Source organism: Saccopteryx leptura, chromosome 11, assembly GCF_036850995.1.
Source record: "Saccopteryx leptura isolate mSacLep1 chromosome 11, mSacLep1_pri_phased_curated, whole genome shotgun sequence".
NCBI lineage: Eukaryota > Metazoa > Chordata > Mammalia > Chiroptera > Emballonuridae > Saccopteryx > Saccopteryx leptura.
Window position 1 is genome coordinate 41,536,448 of NC_089513.1, and position 22,960 is coordinate 41,559,407.

Consider the following 22,960-nt stretch of genomic DNA (forward strand, 5'->3'; position numbering starts at 1 on the left):
CCAGACGGGGGTTGCCAGGTGGATCCCAGTCAGGGTGCATGCAGGAGTCTGTCTCTCTGTCTCCCCTCCTCCTCTCACTTGAAAAAGAAGGGGGAAAAATAAGAAATGGCAGGTTGTAACAAAATCAGGGGCAAGTGACTTCAGCATTTGTTGATAGTGGCTTTAATTTCCCCTTTCCAAACATGGCTCTGGCAGTCGATGTTGTGGGCACTGGGGTCTGTACGTGGAGAATGGCAGCCTTCCCTGGCTCAGCTCTTAGAGCAATGGGCTGAGGGCAGAGGTGGGACTAGCACGTGGGTGGGCAAGTTGTCTACTCATTTCTGAAGTTCGTCTCCTGGTTGTCACTCCTGCACCTTTGCACTGCCCATAAGCCCCCAGGCAGGCTAAGCTAAGATAGCTTAATTACAGAGGCTGTTATTTACTGGGGCCCCAGCTGAATTTATCAAGCTAACTTCGCTTTAACCTGAGCCAGATTTGATTATGAAGCCTATTTATTAAGCGTTTTCCCCTTTGGCTGTGTATATTTTGATTTAGGTGTATATACTTACCTATCTGAAAAGTTGCTACGTTCGCTCTGACACGTTTTATGTTTTTTAAAGTAATATTGCATGTAACATAATTTCAGGGAAAAAATACACACTCGACCCAAACAAACAAACAACAAGAAAAAGGTCTTTGAATTTAGAATAATGGATACCTGCAAGGCAGCAACTTGCTTGAGAGATTTTACTCAAGTAACTTATAACTATCAGTAGAAACCCCAGGGATTCACGGCTGTTTTTGCAGAAGCTGTTTGCAGTGGAATAAACAGACAAGTGCTCTATATATCATTTTAAGTAAGACAAATAAAGCTCTGTTTCCACCTTACAACGATGTCATTGTCAGTTATATAAGAATAATTCTGTGTGACTTTTTATGAATTCTTCCCCTGTGCAGAAACACAATGGCCTAATTTTCCACTCCCTGTATTATAAATAAATGGCCTTCTTCAGCAATCTCGGGTCCACCCAAACTGTCTCATCCTGAACAAAGAGCATCATTCCTGCTGCTAAGTGCTCACCGGTGGAAAGTAAAAGCAGTTGTCCACCTCTGGGCAGCTGGGGTCCTTCTATCAGGTTACCTGCTCATCCTCCCTACTCAGCCAATGGCGGCATCACACCCTTCTGTCCCAGGCCCCAGGCAACCATTGCTCTCCTTCCCATCACTAACAGTTAGTTTGCATTTCTAGAATTTTATATAAGTGAAATTATATAGTAGATATTCTTCTGTGGTCTACCTTCTTTCACCTAACAGAATTATTTTGAGATCCATCCATGTAGTAATGTATTCACTCCCTTCTGTTGCTGAGTAGTATCTACTGCATGGATATAGTATAGTGTTTTTATCCATTCACATTTGAGGGGGTATTTGAATTGTTTCCAGGTTTTACTTATTACAAATAAAATTTATTTATTTAGTTTTTTACAGAGACAGAGAGAAAGTCAGAAAGAGAGGGATAGATAGGGACAGACTGACAGGAACAGAGAGAGATGACAAGCATCAATCATTAGTTTTTTGTTGTGACACCTTAGTTGTTTATTGATTGCTTTTGCATATGTGCCTTGACCGTGGGCCTTTATCAGCCAGCGACCTTGGGTCCAAGCTGGTGAGCTTTTGCTCAAACCAGATGAGCCTGCACTCAAGCTGGTGACCTTGGGGTCTCGAACCTGGGTCCTCCGCATCCCAATCCGACACTCTATCCACTGCGCCACCGCCTGGTCAGGCTACAAATAAAATTTCTATGGATATTTGTTTACACATTTTTGTGTGGACATATACTTTTACTTCTCTTGGGTAATTACCTTATAGTGAAATAGCTTGATTAAATGATAGGTGTACATTTTACCTTTTAAGAAATTTCCAATATATATATATATATATTTTAATGGTTGTTTCATTTTTACACTTCCATCAGTCATGTGTAAGAGTTTCAATTACTCCAAATCCTCACCAACAACTATCATGGTGAGTCATTTTAATTTTGGTCATTCTAAGAGCTGTGTCATGATATTCATTGTGGTTTTAATTTGCATTTTGGTAATTACTAATGATATTAAGCATTTTTTCTTGTGATTATTTGATACCCATATATATATTCTTTGGTAAGATGTCTATTCTAATGTTTCCCCCATATTTTTCATTGCATTTCCTCCTTCATTATTTAGTTTTAAAAGTTCTTTATATATTCTGGATACTAGTCCTTTATCAGATATGTGATTTGCAAATATTTTGTCTCAGTCTGTGGTTTATTTTTTTTTTATTCTCTCTCTCAACAGTTATGTTCCAAAAAAACAGCAATTTTTAATTTTGATGAAGTACAATTTAAAAATATTATTTTTTATTAAATTTATTGTGATGACTTGGGTTAATAAAATTATATAGAATTCAGGGGTACAATTCTATAATGCATCTGTATATTATATTGTGTCTTCACAACCCAAGTCAAGCCTCCTTCCTTCACCATTTTTCTCCACCCCTATGTCCCCCCCACAACCTTTTCCCGCTTGTAATCATCATACTGTTGTCTGTCTATGAGGTTTCTTTCTCTTTTTCTTAAGCCTTTTCCCTTTTTCATCTAGCTCCCCTCCTCCCTTCACTCTCACAGCTGCCAGCCTGTTCTTTGTATCTATTTTGTTTGTTAGTTTATTTTGTTCATTAAATTCTACGTATGAGTGAAATCATATGGCATTTGTCTTTCTCTGACTTACTTCACTTAGCATAATACCCTCCAGGTTCATCCATGCTATCACAAAAGGTAAGATTTCCTTTATGATGTGTCTTAGTGTAGGCCTCTTTAGATTCATCTTATTTGGACTTGTATGTCTATTTCTTTCATCCGGTTAGGAAAGTTTTCTGTCATAATTTTTTCACATAGGCTTTCAATTCTTAGCTCTCTCTCTTCTCCTTCCAGCATGCCTATGATGCAATCCATGTGCTCCCCACCTCCCATATGGTCTGTGTACATCCTCCTATTGCAGTCAAACCTTGATTGTTCTTGGCATGTTGTTGGGCAAATGAGTTTGCAAAATTTGTATTTTTTGAGTTTGCTCATTTTTTCATAAAAAATGGTGCTGGGCAGAGCCAGATATGTGATCTGTGAAGTTGCAAATTACCTTCCTGCTCAGGAAGGGCCATTGTCTTGCTAATGTTTGCTGGAGGAGAGGTTTTTGTACCAGAAAGTATTGAAAGGAGAAGGGAGGAAGCCATGTTGTTGCAGAGTTTGTGCAGAGAGAAGAGAAGCCATTTTTGCAGAGAGAGAGAGAACAGAGAGAGTGCAGAGTTGCTAAAGAAGAAGCCAGTTTGTGCAGAGAGAGAGAAAGAGAGAGAGAGAGAGAGAGGGAGAGTGAGCAGAAGGTAATTTGCAATTTCACAGATCACATATCTGGCTCTGCATAGTGCCATTTTTGTGAGCTCCTCTGAGACTGGTGGGGCCTTTGATTCTAGAAGGAACTGGAAAAGATTCTTCTGGTTGTGGAACCGGAGAATGTGTCAGTGGCTTTGGGAACCCTGTGTGTTTGCTTGTCAGCCAGTGCGAGAGTTTAATAAAGGAATGGCCCACCACTTTTTGGCTCCACTGTTTCTTTACCGTCTGTCCGAATCTAATGGAAACCAGCATGTGCATGGCCACAACAGCGGTGACTGCTGGCCAGACACATGTCAATGGGAAAAATTTACTCCCAGGTCCATTGGCTACACAGACTGATTGAAATCATTGTGGGGAATCAGCTGTGCAGGGTCCAACCTCATGGAGCAGGACATTCTTATGCAGGGATCTGGTGCCTACTGAGTCTGCCGCTTGAGTGTGTCACTAGTGGAGGTGATTGGGTGGTGCTTTAACATGGTCTGAAGCTGTCCACTGAAGGTTCGGGCCTGGAGAATCCCAGGAGGTACAGGCCAAGGTCAGCTGTCACCTGTGCTCTGGCTGGAGCCACAAGGCATGAGCTACAAAGCAATCTGCAGATGACTACTACATGTGCTGGGCTTAGAGGTTCCTGGGAGAGGCCAACCTGAAAACCAAGGCTGGCCTCCACTAGTGCTGGGCCTGGGGTTATGTAGTGAGAGGTACTGGACATGCTGTTGCCAGATGGTGCTTGTTTGAAAATTTTTAGGAAAGTCTGCTGCATGATGCAAGATAGGCCATTTGTATAGAAAAACTACTGAAGAGGGTTTGGTGGACCAGCAAATTTAATGGGATGGGGTCTTAGGGAGTCATAGGGTGGGACAAACAGTAATAACTGTGCTGATAGAGGCTCAGATATGGCACCTGCCTGTTGGCTCTGTGGTGGGAGAATTCATCAAAGGAACAATGGCCTCTGCCAGCACTTCTGTCTGAGAGAAAGCTACCCCCAGATTTCATCCTAATGTCAGACAATTCAGTTCCTCCCCTTATGTCCCTGGTGCCTTTCTAGCTACTGCCACAGTGCTGGATCTCAGAGCAAGTGAGTCTGAGTAAGTCCGTACCCTGGCCCTTTAAGATGAATGCCTAGGACTCCAGCAGCCCTTCACCTCACTCAGCCACAATCCTTGCTTTATGTCATGACCAGCAGTTTTGGAGACTTCTCTGGCACTATAAACCTGGGATGGGAGGCCTAGTGTGTGTCTGGGACACTTTGCTCCTCTGGGGAGACCTCCACAATCAAGGTCTCCCTCTTGATTTTTATCTTCCACCTGTGTGTGGGTGTGGGACCAGCCCATTCTGTATCTCTACCCCCACCTACCAGGCTCCACATGGCTTCTTCTTTATATCCTTAATTATAGAACTTCTGTTCATCTGGGTTCCAGGCAGTTATGAGTGATGGTTTTTCTGTAGTGTAGTTGTAATTTTGACATGGTTGTGAGAGGATTCATGTACCACATTTACCTACCCCAACATCTTAACTGGAACCCCATTCAATATATGTTTATTCTCACCCATTGTGGTTTTCATATTTAGAAGTTTGATTTTATTATTTTATGTATCTCTGCTGTCTCTATTTAACTTTTTGAATATATGAAACACAGTTATAAAACCTGCTTTAATTGTCTTTGTCTTCAAATTCCAACATCTCTGTCAGTTTTAGAGTCAATTTGAATTGGTTGATTTACCTCTTCATTATGGTTCATATTTTCTTGCTTCTTCACATGCCTGGACATTTTCTATTGGATGCTATATACTGTGCATCTTACCTTTTTAAATTTAGAGATATCTCTTAATTCTTATAAATATTTTTCATTTTTATTCTCGGATATAGTTTAGTTGCTTAGAAACATGTTAATTCTTTCAGTCCTTGATTCTGAGTTTTATTTGGTAAAGCCAGTCCTGTGCTCACTCTGGGGATAATTATTTCTCACTACTGAGGCAAAACCATTCTCAGTACTTTACCCAATGCCCCATGAATCTTAAGATTTTCCAGCCTCACTAGTAGGATAAGGCACCATTTCTAACCCTATCTGAGCTCTGAGCATTGTTGCCTCTATTCCTTTCAAGCTCTTGTTTTCCTTGTTACCAGTAGTTTACGTACATGCATGTTCTGATCAGTTCTCAGCTTAATACTCAAAGGGGATCCTCAGCAGATATCCAGATATCTGTCTCTGTTCAGCTGTCTCCTTTCTGTTTCTCTGTCCTGTACACTCTAGATGCCTTGGTCTTCCTGGACTCTCAGGTGCATCTTTGCAGTTCAGGCACTCTGCTGGGCTCCACCACAGTTTCTTCTTCCTGCACTATGGACTGGAGACTCTCTCAGGGCAGTAATCTGAGGATATTTCGCAGCTCACTTTGTGTGCCAATTCTCAAGGATATTGTTTTATGTTGTCTAATGTACAGTGTTTTGAAGCTAAGCTTTCATATATTTTGGTTTCAAGGGTAGGGTAACTCTGATCCCTGTTATTCATCTTGGTCAAAAAGGTATAAGTCCTATATTTCTTTTCCCTTTTGATACTTTTTTCCCTTTCCAAATGTGTATGGGAATAGAAAAACCTTAGCACTGTAGCAATTCTATAGTCCTGCCCAATATTCTGTCTATGGGTTAAGTGGGGTCATTTCATTTTATACATGATTTACAATTGTGTTTCAGTGATTACACAGAAGCAATATACATCCTTAGCTCAATAAGAATAATTCTATCCTACACATGGCACTTGTATGTATTGGCATCTATTATATAAAAAGTGTGTATTTCATAAGTAGTAAACACAATAGTATTTGTATTAAGAAACCGAGAATAGATTTAAATTCATCTTTCTTTTATATTTTATACTTTGGAAGTCTTTGTATTAAAACATAGTTTCTAAAATTAAAATTTTCATATTTGTGGCAAGCTCTTTCTGGAGAAAATTTACTTTACTCACCTCTTCTCATACTAGTGATTTCAAAATTTTATTGAGATCTTTCTTAACATGGAAAGTTATATATCTCCTCCATCAGTGTAACTGAGGTGTCCCAAATATTGAGATCTCAGGTTTTAACAAAATAGCTGCTGAAGGAATCTACAGTTATACAAGAATACTCTCAATATAGTAGAAGCCTCCTGTGTATTTGACTTTCAAGGTGTCTTTTCCTGAACAATTTTATTTTAAGAAATTAGAATTTCTGATTTTTTTTATAGCTAACCATTAAGGAGGAGATTGGTCTACTAATAAATTCTACCTATATGGAAAAGGCATATATGTCTGTGTCCATTCAAAAGAACAGTTTAAAGAATGTCAGTTGGGAAATCTACTTCAAAATTGATTTGAAACCTATACATAAATTTATGCTTATGATTCCTATGTTATATTTCTAATAGCTCTTGAGTTCTGAGGTCTAAAATATTAGGTTTCTTATAGTCTGTAAATCCTTCTTGCTGTATTTTTCCTTGCCTGCTATATAGACACAACAGTAAAAACATTAATTATTTTAAAAGACATAATGTTATACTATATCCTATAGCTAAGAAAATATGGAAAATATCTAACAACCATAGAAAAAAAAGAGAAAACTACTCTGCAAGTCCAGATTCAACCACTGCTAAGACCCCACTTTTGAGTGGATCTTGAAAATATACATAGTGTGTACTTGAACCTGCCAATTGATAAATTTAGTGAGCATTTGGGGAAGTTGGACTTCAATGGTCACGATTGGCTACTGAAATAGAAGATACAGGCATTGACTGTTTGACCCAGAATTTAAAATCCAAGCCATAACTTGGAGGAGACTAAGAGATTAATTAGAAAAATTTTTGCCTCAAGAAATGCCATTGCAGAATCCTAGAGGTCCATATAAGCTTTCTCCTCAGTTGTCACCCATCTGTCACCTGTTTAGTCATTCTGCAGAGATGTGAAATATTAACCTGCAACCTCAGTGGCTCCTGCAAATCAAGTGGCATTGGATAAAATGGTGGTCATGGAAACCAATCATATAGTATATGGCCTGTCTACACAGACCTGGAATAAGAGACATACACATTTGAAATTGTTTCTAATCAATCATTCAAAAATCTCATGACTGCAATGATTACTGTTATTTTTCTTGTAGATACAAGAAAAAAGTAAGAGCAGAATGTAGGAAACAAGGAAGAAAGGAAGATAAAGAAAGGAAGGAAGGAAGGAAGGAAGGAAGGAAGGAAGGAAGGAAGGAAGGAAGGAAGGAAGAATTAACTTGATGTTATAGACAGAGATGCAAAGAGTAATGAGCCAGTATTTGACAAATCAATGGAGAACCTTGCCTGGAGACATACATGGCCATCATTGGATTAGGAATTATTTTTACCAATTTTTATTTCTTTCCTCCCATATAAATATCAAACAGTATGGGCCTGTACTTTACTGTGTATAAAATTATTATTAAAATAATAAAAGTGAGCCTGACTTGTGGTGGCGCTGTGGATCGGGCATTGATCTGGAACGCTGAGGACGCCGGTTCAGGTCCCTGGGCTTGCCCATTCAAGGCACATATGGGAGTTGATGCTTCCTGATCCTCCCCTCTTCTCTTTCTCTTTCTCTCTCTCTCTCCTCTAAAATGAATAAATAAATAAAAATAATTTTAAAAAAGAAAAAAAAGAATAAAATTAAAAAAATAATAATAATAATGATATGTAGCCTAAATATTTTGCTGACTTAAAGACTTAATAGATGTAAAGTCTTTGAGTCTGCTGACTCAATATTGCTTATTCACCCTGTTTTAAAAAATCTCAGGATTTAAAATCAGGAGAAGCCTGACCAGGCAGTGGCGCAATGGATAGAGCATCGGATTGAGATGCAAAGGACCCAGGTTCAAGACCCCGAGGTCGCCAGCTTGAGCGCGGGTCACCAAGGTCGTTGGCTCGAGTAAGGGGTTACTTGGTCTGCTGTAGGCCCATGGTCAAGGCAAATATGAGAAAGCAATCAATGAACAACTAAGGTGTCGCAACAAAAAACTGATGATTGATGCTTCTCATTTCTCTCCATCCCTGGCTGTCTGTCCCTGTCTATCCCTCTCTCTGACTTTCTCTCTCTCCATAAAAAAAAAAAAAAAAAATCAGGAGGAAGTACAAAAGTTGAATAAATGTTTTAAAAAATAGTTATTTCTTACCACAAGTGAATAGATCATTTTGTGAATGTCCCAGGTGGCGACAATGCAAAAACAAAACTTATTCTAGAATGATTTGTTTCTATTACCCAACTAGCTCTTCAGTCCCTTCTTGCCACCATTGGGTATAATATTAAATTTGGGTCAATAAATCTATATAGTAATTTTGTTTCAAGTAATTACAAAATGTAAACCCAACTCTCCACTCATTTAGTATGACATTTTATTACAACTTATCAGCGTTCCAATCTGTAACATGGTGTCACGCAGTGATTCTCAAACTCTGCAGTATTGGCATTTTGGACTGGATAATCCTTTGGTGTAGGAGAGGTAAAGGGGATCGTGCTGAACGTTGTTACATGATTAGCCACATATCTGGCCTCTACCCACTAGATACGAGTTGCAATCCAGCAGTCATGACAGTCAAAAAGTCTCTAGGCACTGACAAATATCCCCAGGAGGGAGTGGAGTGGGAGGTGTGATGCAACCAGGTTTTTCTCAGTTGAGAACCACTACTGTGATGGAGCAAATAGACTTGTGCTACCGGAAAGACCTGAGATGAGTGACAATTCTTTCATCTACTCATTTGGAAAACTTGAGTGCAGTACTGAGCCTATTTAACCCTCAGTTTCTGTGAGGCTTAAATGAGATTAGTTATAAAAAGTGAATCGCAAACTAAGTGTGTGGCTCATAAGAGGTGCTCAACAATTTTAACTTCCTTTCCCCTGTTCTGTGTAAATTCATCCAAGACAGTGATCTTGAATTCATATTTTGAACACTAGAAAGCCAGGAGGCATCTAGTACAGCACCCAGGTGCTTAGTAAGTACTGTTTAGTGATCATGTGTGTGTACTCTATAGATAATACTAATACCTTCTTGATTCTTCATACTCCTTTGAGATTTATCTATTTCCTTAACAATTTAAGAAAAGTCTTCACGCTACTCTCTCACTTTCTCTTACAAAGTTGAAAGGAAGAAATAATATTCTGTTCATAAAAATATAGCCATTTGATAACATTATTCTGTGTGAGACAGAAAACCAAGAAATGATATAACCAGAGAATGTTCATGGCATGGTTTTACACAGCAGCTCATTCATTTAAAAGTTGAGTAAGAACATGCAATTTATACTGTATTCAACCTGCTCAAAAGGATGGTTTCAAGATACTACAATTTTCCTTTATATTTTTTTGCTCTCTGTTTTGACTTTATAACCATTAAGAATAACTATTAGTAAAAGGGAGGATGTCTCAGGTACTAGAATGATTGGTAGAAAGTACAATAATTTCTTCTTCCTGAGCATATTTTACTACAAGTTGATAATAATTCAAATGTGATACCAACTCTCACAGCCTTGGTTATCATGGAGGATTTTGCAGCCATCTCAGGATATGAGTAAAAACATTTTTAGTCAGAAATTTCACTCTTAACTGAAGAGTATAATGTGGCAATATTCACTTTGGGGAATTTTACTAGGTGGCAGAAAAAAATGTAATCTATTTAGATATTAAGTTGAACATAGGCCTGAATAATGTGGTTAAGAATAATTGGGATCCAATTATTTGAAGCTTCAAAGAGGACTTTGACAAGTGGAATTCCCTAAATTTACATTAGCGGGGGAAAGCTGGAGTGCTGAAGTGATTTCAGCACCACAGTTTAATTTTCTGCCTCCCTTGTTCCCTTTGGGAGATACTTTTCAGTAAATTGAAGAAATTTATTCCTACATTTTTATGGAAAGAAATGAAAGGCAAAGCTGAGTACTTCTGAAGGAAGTGCTAAGTTAAAGCTGGAAGGAGTGTGTGTGTGTGTGTGTGTGTGTGTGTGTGTGTGTGTGTGAGAGAGAGAGAGAGAGAGAGAGAGAGAGAGAGAGAAAGAGAAAGAGAGAGAGAGAGACTAGGTAAATCCTGGAGATATTAGTTTGAACTCTAGCAGTTCCTTTATTTCTCTCTAATAGATTTTTCTCTATTCTCACTCTGGACCATACCAACACTAGTTTGTGTATTTCAGCTGCTTTTACAACCTATAGAATTTACTATGAATAAATCAGTTATCCATCAGGTTGTTGATTGCTGAGCTGATAAAAAATAACTTAATTGATTTGGATTATCCAAGAAACATGAACAAAGTTAATTTAGCATATATGAAAAGGATCAGAGGAGGGGAATTACTACTGTCATTTATTTATACGATTTGTCTCCTAGATACTCTTACAAAAACTTTAAACATGTAATCTTATTAAAGTCTTCATTTTATAGATATTAAAAAACTGAGGGTTGGACAGATTAAGTCTTTTTCTTAGCATCACACAGCTGGTACAAATATTTGAATCAAGGGTGTGAAAATAGTTCTGATTTCTAGAATTTTAATGCAGACCATAAATGTGCATGCATCAAATCGCACTGATATGAAGAACGTAGTTGGAATGACTCCATTATAGCTGAATATAAGCCTTTTTTTGTCCAAGTATTCATGAGAGGAAAAGCATAAAAGTAGCCATGAGCCACCCTGTTCCCTGAGACAGGTGGGAAGACTACTAGGGCTGATGGTGTGAACGTGTGTAGGTTACAAAAACCTCAGGATGGTTGCAGCTGAGGAGTTCGTTTTTCTTTTCTCCCCATGTCCCCCTGGTAGCCTTCCTGAAATAGTGCACCACCAACAGCCCTGGCACCCCCCTGGCCTGGGCCCTGGAGCATGGAGCACTGGGGTCTCAGGGCGGGGCTGGCAGCCACTGTCCTGATTAATCTCACTCTGGAGGGGTCTCTACTCATTCAATCAGGATTGTTCCCATGCCTCTGAAGGAACAAGAAGAGACTGAGCTTCATTACAAAGGATTCAAATTAAGTCTAGTCCCTAATTATTGTACTGGGGTGTGTTGTTTTGTTTTTATTTGTTGGTTTTCTTAAAAGATGATGGTCTGCTGGCTTTATATGTATTTTGAAAGTATCATTGCTCCGTCTAGACAGGCTTTCCTCAAAGCTCAGGGGCTGATTTACAGAGCTGCAAGTCACTGGAGACTGGAGACAACTGTTAGATGAAATCTCTCTTTCTGCTTAGGAAACTCAAAAATGGTTAAGTGAACTGAGCGCCCAAACGTCTGTGGCAGTGACCACTCCAACCTTGTGTCCATGCTCAGGCCTCAGAGGTTCCAGGAATGACCACTGTCCCGGGGCCTGGGCCTTCCCTGTGGCATATTCCCAGCAGGGACCTATGTTCCTGAGGCAGGTCTGAAAAAATACTTTTTAACACTGATTCTTATTTCAAGACATTTTGCAGCATATACTAAAAATCTACATATGTATATACACCTGAGTTACATGACAATAGTCCATTCTCACCTTCCTGCAGAATGGAGTTTAATACAGTTGGGTAATCTCTGTACTGTCAGAATTGATAATCTACAGTCTTTCGCAGGTAATTACATAACGCTCTTTCCCTTTTTTCCTTTTTTTTAAAAAATTGAGATCATTCACATACATCAAATTTACCACTTTAAAGCATACAGTGCAGTATTATTTAGTATGTTCATGAACTGGTGCAACCATCACCACTATCTAATTCTAGAACACTTCATTACCCCATAAAGAAACCCCATGCCTCTTAGAAGGCACTTCCATCCTGCTGTCCCCCAGCCCGTGGCCAACACCCATCTGTTTCTGTCTCTATGGATTTGCCTGCTCTAGACATTTTATACAAATGAAGACATACACTATGTAGCTTTTATGATTGGTTTCCTTCACTTAGCATGTTTTTAAAGTTCATCGTGTTGTTGCATGTAACAGAACTTTATTCATATATCTATATCTCAATCTGCTGTTTTTTAACAGCTATATTGAGATATACAGTGGTACCTTGAGATACGAATTTAATTCATTCTGTAATGGAGCTCGTAAGTCAGTCAACTTGTACATCAAACTGCTGATACTGGACCCGTGTGCCAATGCGCCAACTAGCGGCAGCTTCCCAAATCACGACTCATATCTTGGAATTTCGCTCAGATCTCAAACAAAAATACGAACTAAGTTGCAGCTCATATCTTTAAAAATTCGTATGTTGGTCTCTTCGTATCTCAGGGTACCACTGTAATTCACATACCATATAATTAATTCATGTAAAGCGTACAATTCAATGGTTTTTAGTATATTCATAGATATGCGCAAATATCAATGAAGTCAATTTTAAAACATTTTAACACCTAAAAAACATCCTGTACTCTTTACTTATTATTGTTACCTATCATCACCTTACCCCAACATTCCCCACCCACCCACTTCCCTCCACTCTAAGCAAACACTAATCCATTTTCTGTCTTACAGATTTCCATGCTCTGGACTTTCATATGAATGAAATCATACAGTATGTAGTCTTTTGTGACTGACTTCTTTCACTTAGCATAATGGTTTGATGGTTCATCCATGTTGTTGCACATACCAATACTTCATTCCTTTTTATGAATGAGTAAGTAATGTTACCTTATATGAATATGCTGTATTTTGTTTATCCATTTATTAACCAATGGCATTGGAGTAGTTTCTATTTTTTGGATATTATAAATAATTCTGCAGTGAGCATTCATGTGCAAGTTTTTGTGTAGATACATGGTTTTATTTCTCTTAAGTATATACTCAATAATGGAATTGCTACCTTGTATAGAAACTGTATTTTTAATGTTTTAAAAAACTGCCAAACAGCTGCACCATTTTACATTTCAATCAGCCATGTCTGAGAGTTTCAATTTCTTCACATCAATGCCAATACTTAAAATCCATGTCTGTGTAATTTTTTTGGAGAAATATCTGCTCAAATATCACATTTTAATTGCATCAGTTGTCTATTATTATTGAATTATAAGAGTTCTTTACATATTCTGGATAACAGTCCCTTATTGGTATTATGATTTGCAGACATCTTCCCTTTTTCTGTGAATTGTCTTTGCACTTTTCTGACAGTAGGTAATCTTTGAAACACAAAAGTTCTAAATTTGGATGAAATCAAACTTAGCTATTTTTCTTTCTTGTGGCTTATGCTTTTTCTATTATATCTAGAATACCATTTCCCAGTCCAAGCTCATACGAAAGTGTGCCTATGTTTTCTTCTAAAATATTTTACAGTTTTACATATTACATGTAGGCCCTTGATCCATTTTGAGTTAATTTTTGTATGTGGTGTGAGATAGAGTTCAAACTTCAGTCTTTTATGTGTAGGTATCTATTGTCTCAACACTATTTGTTGAAAGACTATTCTTTCTCCCATTGAATTGGCTTGGCATCCTGGTAAAAAATTAATTGATCATAAACGTAAGAGCTATTTATAGAATCTCAGTTCTATTTCCTTGCTATATATTTCTGTCCTTAAATGGTACCTTACTATCTTTGTTGCTGTAGGTTTGTAGTAATTTTTGAAACAGGAAAGTATAAGTTCTCTAGCTGTGTTCTTATGTTTCAAGATTGTTTTGACTATTTAGGGGCCTTTGTATTTCTATATGAATATTAGGGATCAGCTTGTCAATTTTTTAAGACAACTGGGATCTTGAAAGGGATTGCATTGAATCTGTAGATCAGTTTAGCAAGTATTGCTCTATATTAGTAACATCTACTTTTTCAATCAGTGCACATGGATGTTTCATTTATTTAGGTCTTATTTAATTTCTTTCAATGATGTTTTATAGTTTTCTATGTACAGATCTTGTCTCTTTTTTTGTCAAATTTATTCCCAAGTATCTTATTTTCTTTGGTGGCATAGTATATAGAATTGTTTTCTTAATTCCATTTTCACATTGTTTGCTTAGATGTCTTATTCTAGTGAAACAGACACTTTACTTCAGCACACCCAACTATTAGTTCTTTTGTGATATCACAGATAAAAATAGTTAGGGATTGGAAACCTTTTATGTAACCATTTATACCTTTTTCTTCTGGAGATCCCTCTCTCACCCCCAGTACTTAAACTTTATGAAAGTGGCAAGTTTAAATTTTATAATCGTTTCCCTTTTTATGCTCATCTTAAGATAGAGATGCTAATAAACAACAGTGCCTTTTAAACATCTAATGTCATTACCCTAAATAGCATGTGGTAAAGAAAAAAAGAATGACAGTTTTTGTCCAGATCATATTATAAAACTGTTCTCATTGCAATGCAATGATTATTAACCATCAGGACAAGCTGCTTCCTTCTTAGAATTTGTTTAAAAGATTCAGAATTCAAGGGAAGAGATCTAATGGCTATAGTCAGCTCTGTCATTGCCTCTTTAAGTCTCTTTCTTCAAAAGAACTGATCAATAACAGTTTATTTAACCATTGTACTACTCCCTGCTAACTCTGCCCATTATTCTAACTCATGTGGACAAGAATATTTGTTCTTCATGGTATAGTGCATGTATTTACCACTCTTAATCTTGATGGGATAAGTAATAATTATTTAGCTTAGGTTTAAGGGCAATGGCTCACATGGTTTGGGAATGGTTTTACAAAATTCTAAGCTTGCAAATATGCACACACATGTGTATACACATCTACACCACCAGGAGCTTACGTGACCCCATGACACTACTTACTTTACTCTTATTGCTGTATTTTTCACACGGTTGGCTAGTCTAGCCTGTTTCCATGCTGTTAAGTACTAAGACTATAACCAGTTTGAAAGTAGGCATTATGACTGGATTAAGACTGTATCCTAAGAGCCTTATTCAGGGCCTGGCACATAGTAGGTGCTCAAAAAATTTCCTGAATAGATGAGTAAAGAGATGAGGCTTATGGGCTCATCACTGTCATTACCCAGATAAATGGGTTTTAGAATCTATCCTTGGGAGATTTTTTTAAAATTACATAATATGAAGAATGTAAAAGCATACTGTTTGATTTCTGGCACAACATACACACTCCAAAAATGTTTATACAATCCAAGACTGAGTCTCTTCCATTTTAAGTATAGTTTAGTCACAGATGAATACTCTATACTGAAACGTTTTTAGAGCTCTTCCTCTTGGGGAGGTGTCCTCTGAACCCAAGGCAGACTTCTTTAAAGTCAAATCATGTTTTTCTGGTGGTGTCGTTCAGAATTCTGGGATGCCAAAGTAGAACCCTAGACATTTGACATGATATGTATAGATGTTTATATATATCAGAAGTGAATTTTAAATATCTATATATTCAGAATAGGGCAGAGAGAAGAAACCCCTGGTGAAATACAATGGGACATTCTTTTGAATAGACTTTTGGGTACCGCCATACCAGATGTTGAAATGAATTAAGTGAACCATTTATTTATTTGTTTAGAGTCATTGAAATGCTCTGTTCTGAATCTCTCTCCCTTAGCCATCATTCCAATTAAGTGGGTAAACTATTTTTCACGGTGCTATTTTAATGGACTTTATCGTCCTTTTTATCTATTTATTTATCTATATACCTACTAAGTCTATGTGTAACATGTTGGTAGTGTTATTATAAGACTAGAGATAAATACTATTACTTATTTTTTATTTAAGAGGTTTAATAGCTGATTTGGCATGAAGATTTTGTTTTGTAGGAATCTAAGTTTAGTAGCAAGTTACATTTATCATTTATTCCTTCCTTCAATCCACCCACCTCCCAGCTTTCTGTATTATCTCCACCTCAAGGGTCAACAAAGAAAATGGGAGGACTGAAGAGGTCAGAATGATTCTATACAGGTTGTGCTTATTTATTGGAAATAGGCTCTACATGGGACACAGAGAACTGAGTCATCTAGAGCAGTGGTCCCCAACCTTTTTTGGGCCACAGACTGGTTTAATGTCAAAAAATATTTTCATGGACCGGCCTCTAGGGTGGAACGGATGAATGTATCACGTGACTGAGACAAGTGTCAAGAGTGAGTCTTAGATGGATGTAACAGAGGGAATCTGGTCATCTTTTAAAAATAAAACATCATTCAGACTTAAATATAAATAAAACGAAAATAATGTAAGTTATTTATTGTTTCTCTGCAGACTAGTACCAAATGGCCCATGGACCGGTACCAGTCCATGGCCCGGGGGTTGGGGACTACTGATCTAGGGGGACAGCTACAAAAATATGATCCATCTATATAATACAAGCTAATTAATCATTAAAAAGCATGCTTTCAAAATATTCTTCATAGGATAAATAATTAGAAAGCGGTAAAAGAGAAAAACAGAACATTTTAAATTAAATCACTGGGGAACAATTTTTTTTTTCTGTTGCATGAGGTTTTAGAACTGTTTCTATATATTTCTATATATTTCTGCATCACTGATTCCAAATCTGAAATCCATTTCTTTGGTGCACACTCTAGTTTTTATGCAATTTTAATTTCATTTTGTTACAGTTAATGGCATGCATTGGTTTTTAAATTGGAGTTAAAGGGCAACGACTCTTGGATTGAACATGACCACAAGGCAATTAATGTTTTACAAACACCACTTTTACATAATTGTAGTTATTTTTAAATGTAAAAAATTATTATATGATAAAAACACCCTCTTATTTTGTTTTAAGATTGAATCATGGCTTCTTCGAGTAGGCGTAAATATAAGAATAGTCCTGACACCTTCTGTTTTATATGTGGCTGTTACACACTTCAACGTCAAAGGCGCAATATTTCATCATTTGTGACACGTGCATGTATTGCCTATTTTCAATTTCTCCTTGGCGATCAAGACAAGAATTGGGCTCCTCATATTGTGTGTCATAATCATGAGGAAATGCTTCGTGATTGGACAAAAGGAAAACGCAAAGGAATGCCTTTTGATATTCCCATGTTTTGGCGTGAACCCAAGGACTATAGCAGTGACTGTTATTTCTGTCTGATCCATACAAAGGGCATCAGCAAGAAAAAATGGCATATGATTGCATATCCTAATATTCCTTCAGCAATACAACCTATCCCACACTCTGAAACACTCCTGGTTCCAGTTTTCAATGGTTTTATTTCTTCTAAGGAAGAAGAAAATGAACATGGTGATCAAGTGAATTTTGATAAGATGCATGAGGAAATGGTTGTAGAATCTGAAGGGTCTTCTTCTGATGCCAAGCAGTCATTAAGCCCTCAGCAGTTTAGCCAACCAAAATTGAATGACTTAGTAAGAGATTTGGGCCAATCAAAGAAAGCAGCTGAGTTATTACCTCCAGGCTTCATGAAAAGAATGTACTTCACTGGTCAGATAAAGTATCCCATTTCAGGAAGCGTGAACCAATTTTTGTGAACTATTTTTCTGAAGACAAACACTTTGTTTACTGCCATGATATCAGTAGTCTTCTCAGCCTGCTAGGTGTTACCACTTACAGTCCAACAGAATGGCGGCTATTTCTTGACAGCTCTAAATGGAGTCTGAAATGTGTTCTCCTACACAATAGTAATGTTTATGCAGCAGTTCCAATTGGTTATTCAACTCATCTGCGAGAAGATTATAATGACATAAAAATTGTCCTCGACTTTCTGAAGTATGAGGAGCATAACTGGATCATTTGTGTGGATCTTAAAATGGTAAATTTTCTGCTAGGACAACAGAGAGGTTTCATGAAGTATCCTTGCTTTCTGTGTTTGTGGGACAGCGGAGCTCGGGAGAAACACTGGACACAGAAGGAGTGGCCGAAACGTGAAGCTCTGAAAGTAGGGATGCAAAATATTGTGAATGAACCTGTAGTTAATCAAGACAGGATCATTTTTCCCCCACTTCACATTAAACTTGGCTTAATGAAGCAGTTTGTTCAGGCTTTAAATAGAGAAAGTGAATGCTTTCAACATATTGTTTCTGCTTTTCCTGCCTTGTCTTTTGAGAAGATAAAAGTAGGTGTATTCAATGGACCTCAAATTTGAACCCTCATACGTGATGAAGAATTTGCCAGGAAGATGAATAAGGAGGAGAAAGCAGCATGGCAGTCTTTTGTGGCAGTTACAAAGAACTTCCTTGGCAACAAAAAAGCAGAAAACTATGAACTTCTGGTTCAAAGGGTGCTGTCGGCTTTCCACGACATTGGATATAACATGAGTGTTAAGATTCACTTCCTGAACAGTCAGTCACCTTGATAAGTTTCCCGAAAATCTTGGAGCTGTTAGTGATGAGCAGACTACTGCTAGAGCATCAAACAAGATTGTCCTCAACAAATACACAAACGCAAGAGCTACAAATGCAAATTTTTGCCTGAACAGAATTTAAATAAGTTTTGTGCAGATTTTATGATTAAAATAAATATTTTAATATGTTCTATTTCAAAATTGTAGACAAATTCTGATGCAGTCATATCTTTTAGTGCATTAATGTATTTACTGCATTATATAAATTATTATATTTCCACAAAGATGATGCCCAAGAGGACATTCTACTTCATTATGTTAAACTAAATGTTGAAACTTTTGCAATAAGATAAAAACCTAGAATCTTGAATTGCAAAAACATTGTAGCTTACAGAGAAAAACTAATGTCAGATTTGAGATCAGCCCACTCGAATTAGGTAAGAACAAGCATTTTTGTGGATGCAACAAAAATTTTGTTCCCCAGTGTTATCTAACATACACATAAATATGCGGCAGGTCCTATAGTAACATCATTTCATCCAATATCATTTGTGATAATGTTGATGGGGAAAAAAATAATTCCCAACCAGGGCCATTGTCTCTGTGGAGTTAGCACATGCCCCCCATGTCTACCTGGTTTTCTCCCTGATACTAAAGATGTGCAGGCACTGGCCGGTTGGCTCAGCGGTAGAGCGTCGGCCTGGCGTGCGGGGGACCCGGGTTCGATTCTCGGCCAGGGCACATAGGAGAGGCGCCCATTTGCTTCTCCACCACCACCTCCCCCTCCCTCCTCTCTGTCTCTCTCTTCCCCTCCCACAGCCAAGGCTCCATGGGAGCAAAGATGGCCCGGGCGCTGGGGATGGCTCCTTGGCCCTTGCCCCAGGTGCTGGAGTGGCTCTGGTCACGGCAGAGCGATGCCCCGGAGGGGCAGAGCATCGCCCCCTGGTGGGCAGAGCGTCGCCCCTGGTGGGCGTGTCGGGTGGATCCCGGTCGGGCGCATGCGGGAGTCTGTCTGACTGTATCTCCCCGTTTCCAGCTTCAGAAAGAAAAAAATAATAATAATAAAATAAAGATGTGCAATGCAACAGCCTTGTCCAGGTTAGTCCCGTCTTGTACCCTGGGCTGCTGGGATAGTCTCTGGTCAAAGCCACATGACCTTGACCTCGATGTGGGTTAGAAAATAATTATCTGACTCGTTTTTATTAATCTTTCTTAAATGCATGCATATAGCTCACGTTTATGTCAATGTTTGATATAAAGTGTCTTAATTTGGTCTTTATTAAGAAGTATGGCAATGTTTTTGTGACCAGAGATACACAATAGAAACTTAATTTTTATATATATCCATTAGCTGATGGTAAAATTGATTTTGTTCTATGTTGTTTCACTTAAAGTCACAGAACCTACGAAGGAAGGTTAGTGAGCACTTACTATATATGCCGTAAAAAGGGCAGAAGGAAGCATAACCATATTTAATAAAGATGACATTATAGATATGTAAATTCTCTACTTTAAATTATTTTGGGGTTTTTCCAAAGTTTCAGTCATGAACACATGGTACTTTCATAATGAGGAAAATTATACAACAGAAATAAATAGTAAAACAAATTAAGAATACAATTCCATATGCAGTTACTGAGTACGCACGTTATTCAAAGCACTACACCGAGTCTGCAGTTAGTGCAGGAGAGAACACATGGGCTCTGCCTCACAGTCGAGGGAGTGACACACATCACTGGGAAACTACAATATAAAAGACAGAATCTTAAGTTTCAAGAGCTGCTCACCAGCACCAGTCCCGTGAGTTCTGGGTGCTGCTGGTGCCGGTATAGGTTTTAGGTTAGGAGGAGAAACTGGTCTTCAACCAGGAATCACTTTTATGTAAACATTACCAGGAGTCATCCTCAGGAGAAAGGAATCTGAATCCCCAAGGCTTTCAGAAAGTGTTGTCATATTTTTTTTCTAAATAAATAATCGGAGTTGGATGTCAGTTGTTGTTTTTTTTGTTTGTTTGTTTTTTTAAGTGAGAGGCAGGAAGGCAGAGAAAGCCTCCCCCATGCACCCAACTGGGATCCACTCTGCAAGCCTCCTACCAGGCGATGCTCTGTCCATCTGAGGCACTGCTCTATTGCTCAGTAACTGAGCTATTTTAGCGCCTGAGGCAAGGCCATGGTGCTATCCTCAGTGCCCAGGGCCAATGAGCTATGGCTGCGGGAGGGTAAGAGAAAGAGAGAGAGAGAGAGAAAGGGAAGGGGTAGAGAAGCAGATGGTCACTTCCCCTGTGTGCCCTGACCAGGAATTGAATCCAGACTTCCACATGCCAGGCCAACTGGCCTGGGCCTGGTTTACTTTTGTTGCTTTTTTTTTTTTTTAAGTCATTGAAATGGATTTACCTCCACAATTCCTGGATTTTCCCTGACAACAGGAAGATCACAGTGGACTTGTTTTCAGAACACAAGAAGGAGAAGGAGTGGTTAATTTTAAACTCCTAGGTCTGGAAAGGTTTTAAATGCAAAGCCACTCAATGAATGTGACCACCACTCTTTAGAGTGACATGGAAAAAATTTGCCCTTACTAGATAGAGCTTTATTTCCTTGCAAGTATATATTAACTACCAGAACACCCTATTTTCCTCTCTGTTGGTGTTCTGAGCTCTCTGCAACAAAATGCAGGTAGAGAACAATGCCCCCCCCCCCCCCCAATCAGGAGCTCCACAAATAGTTGGGTTGCCCTTTGGTTTTCAGAAGCTGCCATTGGGTAATACTAACGATAATTATTGTGTCACAATTTCTCAGGTGTTGTAGCATGGGCTTCTGCAGAAGCTCTGCTAAGTGGGCTGCACCTTCCCAGCCTGCTTCACAGTCACAGAGTGCCCACACTGTGGTGTGAACCAGAGCCGCCCCAGCTCTCGTTCCGTGCACCACAATGTCTCTCAGCATGTCTGTTCTCTCAATGTTTTCTCTAGTCTTTTATTTGTAAGAAAGTATCTCTCAAAAATGTGCACTGTTTTCCTGCCTTGCCCTGTAACTTTCCCAATGTTCTGAAGGCAAACACTTTCAAGTATAAAGTGCCTCAGGTTAGCCATTTTGTCCCCAGCACCAGTAACACAGTTATTCTGACTCCAGCCCTAAGTGCACACATATATGATGCCACACTTGAAATAGAGCACAATGGTGTTTCTACAGCTTTTTACTCTCTCTCTCTCTCTCTCTCTCTTTCCGTGTGTGTGTGTGTGTGTGTGTGTGTGTGTGTGTGTGTTGCACAGTGACGAGCAAATCAGAAACAATTAGAATAGACCTCATGAATAGACAATTCCCCATTTTTCTTCCCTGAGACCCTTCCCTGCATTGACTGGTAACAGTGCTGAACGGCATGTATCTGGTTGGAAATCAACTAAAAGGAGAGACAGAGGGGAAATACACGAGCCCACAACTGGCAGGATAGAAACTGTGATCAGGGACTAATCTATGTTTCCTAGCTAGGAGCCTGAGTTGGAATGATCTGTCAAGGGCCAAATAAATAACTTTCTGAGTAAAGGGGGGACTAGTAGGAAAGGAAGGAGGTAGGAGGGAAAGGAATGGTGGAGTTCACAGCATGGAGGTCAGCAATGAGACTGAAACTGAAATCTCAGAAGGAAGGAGAATAGGAATTCATTTATTTATTTAATTTTTCTCTCCTTTCCCCCCCAAATGGAAGTACTATTAGAATAAAGGAAAAAAGAAAGCTGATGACTTATTATTAACAGCTATCAAGTTTAGGAGCTCCTCTATTAGGATGTGGTGTTGCTATGGTGGTTTTTAGTCTCAGTGCTCTTTGTAGCTTGGGGGCATGTCACACACTTGTGAGAACTTTACCCGAGTGTTGATGCAATATTGTGTCAGTAACTGAGTGATTTGTTTTTCCTCTGGACATTGATTGAAGAAATTCTTATTACATTTTATAGCTTGCTTGGCCTTCGTAGGAGAGTCAAGACATAAATTGGACCATAAATTGGCCTCTGTCAGAATCTACATGGGAATGACACCAAATGCATGTCATCGGGCTTGTGTTCAGCAAGCAGCAGGAATCCGCTGGCGCTTGTCATCTTGATCAAATGCTCACCTCGCTCCCTTTTCCAGCTCATGCCTCCACTTTGAAGAAAATACGGTAAATACTTGGCAAATTTGCTGCTCTGATTCAGCAATATTATACAGCAAAAAGAGTACTGGTGAATTTAATTGATTTGCTCCAAGTTAAGTCTCCATTGTGAGTATCAGAGGTAGGATAAATATAAATAAAAATAGAGGCAAGAAAGAAATATATAGTTATACCAAAAGGACAAGAAGGTATACATAACAGATATATTTATTCCACAAGAAAAGCAAAGACTTGATGATTTATGAGTTTCAG